Source organism: Meleagris gallopavo, chromosome 7 (assembly GCF_000146605.3).
Source record: "Meleagris gallopavo isolate NT-WF06-2002-E0010 breed Aviagen turkey brand Nicholas breeding stock chromosome 7, Turkey_5.1, whole genome shotgun sequence".
NCBI lineage: Eukaryota > Metazoa > Chordata > Aves > Galliformes > Phasianidae > Meleagris > Meleagris gallopavo.
In genome coordinates this window covers 3,180,826-3,184,089 of record NC_015017.2, presented here as the reverse complement: position 1 = coordinate 3,184,089, position 3,264 = coordinate 3,180,826, and the positions used below count along the sequence as shown (strand labels likewise).

Genomic DNA, 3,264 nt, shown 5'->3' with positions numbered 1-3,264 from the left:
CTGAGCTTTGTTGGGTTAAATTATGTTCTAGCTTGGCAATATTAAAATTTAAATAAATGACTCTCCTAAATTGGGTCTTAATAGAAATCTCTGGATGCTTTTAATTATTTCTTTATTCCAGTTCTTCCCCTGCCATGACTTGTTTTTGTTTGTCAGTAATTACATGTGATTAAAATAACATGGTAGGCAAATGCAGTAGAAGAGTCATAGGCTGAGCTTCTGTAAGGCAACTTGGTTAGCTGGGCAGTCCTTCCTCCCTACCCCCACCTTGGTCATTTTGTGCTCTTTCCAGGGTCAAGTGCATCTCAGGATAGAATCTTTATTGCCTGCTTTTATTTTTTCTGAGTGTTACCACCATAAATGTTCTTTGAAAATTAATTAGAATAATGTAATTAAATACAGGGTCCGTTGTTTTGAGAGCAGTCTGCAATAACTGATGAAAGGATTTCCTGCACTGTCACTAATTCACTTTTGTGTACAGTAATTGACCTTACAGTGATGTTTTTAGCCTTCCCTCATAAACAAAGAGTAGAAAATATTTGTATTTATTTTATTTATTTCAGAAGGCTAAAAAAGAAAAAATCTGGCCAATTTTCTTCTATTCTTTACTTTCAAAACCCTTCATTTCTTTCATTTAAGAAAGGTTGGACGCCATCTATTCCTGTTCCAGTGAGTTTCTTTAATGCTAGCTCTGAGAGCAGCCAAAGCAGGTGCAAATCCAGCCATCACTTTGCAATGTTGTGCCTGAAGGTTTCTGTAAAGACACAATTTTTAGCATGATTAGACCCTCAGTACAAACATTATGAAGCTTAATACATTTTGTGTGTTTAGCAGACTGTAAATTAGAGGACTGAGCAACTTTTCTATTCAGAGGCAGATTCTAATTTCGTTTTAGAATGGAGAGAGAAAGTGTGTTCATTATGTTGGATAAATTGGAGCCCTAACTAGCCTGCCAGCAAAGCCACCTCTGCTGGCACCTGACCTGTCACTGAAATTCAGTCCTCTCCATGCTTGCCTCTCCCATTGTGCTTGCAGAAACGCTTGGAGCAGTCATCAACCTCTGTGCCAGTTGGGTTCTATAGATTTATCAAGAAATCCAAGTCATGTTGCAGCTTGCTCTTGGGGTTTTCTGATCAGTTTTCAAGTTGAGTCTTTGAAATGTCTGGATGGCTGCTGCAGGAAATGTGGGACTGTTCTCTTAGCTCCAACTTGGATGACTTACATATTCTTCTGGGGGAAAAAAAGAAAAAAAAAAGAACAAATGAATGGCAAAAATAAAGAAAATTAATGAAAGCATTAACCCCAGCGGAGTCTAAACTGCAATTCTAGCAAAAGCTTTAGTAGACAAGCCCAAGCAGTGAAGGCTGAGGGGAGAGCAGCCCGACTGTCTCCTAGCACATCCATTTGCGGTTACGCAGACGTCAGGTTTCCTGGACAAACACTAAATTGAAATGAAGAGGGGCTGTAGCCTGGTACAGAGGGCCACAATTCTGTATCGAGAGCATTCTTAAGAGCCACCAAGGAACACACATCTGATCTTCAGAAAAATCTGCCTTTTCGTTAAGTAATAGTCAGGAGAGCTAACTTTGGTACAGATCACTAACTGCCTGCAGATCACTATCTTCCGCCCATCACAGATGGCAGGAGACACACATGGGACCATTAATAACAGAAGCTGTCAGCAGTTCTCGTAATGGTACAACTACACTTCCTCCTCTAAACACAAAATAACACGACTATTGCTCAGTGCTAGGGACATCGTCATCCTTCATCTCTGTTTGTCTTACATTGCAGGGAGCTGGTCAGGAAACTGGCAGTACTTCTGGCTGCTACCAACTACCAGCTGCCTTCTCAACTTCCAGTACAGTGCAAAGGCAGCATTTGTTTTTCCTCTGACCAGTTGGTTCTTCTGAAATATATAGAAACTATGTCTCTGCACTCAGTCAGTTGGATCCGACATTTCTCAGTTTTTCTCCAAAGATGCTCCTGGGTCTGCTTGGTTCAATGCAGCTGTGTGTTTGAGGGCCTCTTAGTGTTTGAGGGTCTGTAGTTGGTGCTGGCAGTTGTTCTGATGCTGTATTGGCTCTGAAACGTTGTAACCTCAGATTTTAGCCATTTTAACACCTTTCTAGACTTTCCTGTACTTCACTTGCCAGATGCCAAACCTGAGCTCAGCCCTGGATAAATCCCTGATGTAACGGTGGTCCCATGGCTTGCTCACAGACTTCTCCTGCAGTTTCTGATTCTCCATCACGTTCCCTATGCCCAGTTGGGGAAGTTGGCTTCCTAGGTAAGTCTTATTATTTCCTTGAACACACAGAGGTCAGTGAAAACACTGAAGTGCTTGGAATATTTATCCTTTTAGTTTACATGAGTCATTGTCAAGGATATCTGTCTTTTGCTTGCTCAGATGCTTGACCCTCTGTGGGGTCCTTAGAAATACCAGCAAGTGAAGCTTCCTACCATCATCAAGTCAGAAATAGTGCTTTTCTCCCTGAACTGATGCTTGTCTTTAGTTTTCTTCAACAACAGGGCATTAATTTACATATTCCTCTCTACTTACAGCTCAAAAACAATAGAGAGGGTATTGGCGGGGAGAAGAACATCAATAATGATTCTTGCTTCTTATTTTTAAGTTGAATCTGCTGGCATTGTTTCATTTTGTTTCCTTTTGCCTCAATTTGTTTTTATAGCACATTTATTTTTCCTGTTGACACAACGGTTTCCTGATTCATGCTCCTTAATCCTTCATCGTTTCCCTCTTGTTTATATCCATCTCCACTTTCACTTTTTTCTTATTATTTTACCCTAGTTAAATTTGATAACTTTTCCCCATCCTTTCCAAGATACCAGCCGCTCTCTTTGCCGCCTCCCAATAATAGAAGCGCGCTGCCTCTGACACTAAGGAGATAACCCCTTTGTGCGTGTCCCTTCCTCGCTAAGCGATACAGACAACTCTCAAGCAATGACAAAAGCCAGCTAAGCAGTGATGAAATACAAACATTTTCTGGCATGCTGAGAAAGCCTGCCTGGAGCAGAGGCCGGGCCGCTGTGATTGATTTGCCGGTGGGATCCGCAGGGAGGGATGGAGCTGTCCAAGTGGTAAGAGTCTTTACGAGCAGAGCAGATGACAGACTTAAGACAAGCCCTAAGGAGTGTGTCTTTGAAATTTAATAACATAAGAAGAAAAATATTCCACACTTCACTAGCAAATCTAATGCTACACACTAAAAGCATTATGAAGCTTTTTTTCTCCTTTTTTTT

General features: G+C 41.2%; 1 protein-coding gene and 1 long non-coding RNA gene across 2 annotated transcripts in view; one reads left to right on the top strand and one right to left on the bottom strand.

Annotated features, from left to right (window-relative positions):
* Nucleotides 1-3,264, top strand: part of SPAG16 (sperm associated antigen 16) — a 351,197-nt gene that overhangs the window by 328,060 nt on the left and 19,873 nt on the right. The window lies entirely within an intron of this gene.
* The window catches only part of LOC109368448, a 4,558-nt gene continuing 1,886 nt past the window's right edge, over nucleotides 593-3,264 (bottom strand). Inside the window, exons 2-3 of the long non-coding RNA XR_002116464.1 lie at nucleotides 983-1,230; nucleotides 593-754 (exon numbers count right to left, since the gene is read on the bottom strand). This is a non-coding gene — a long non-coding RNA (uncharacterized LOC109368448). The remainder of the gene's footprint in view (nucleotides 755-982; nucleotides 1,231-3,264) is intronic.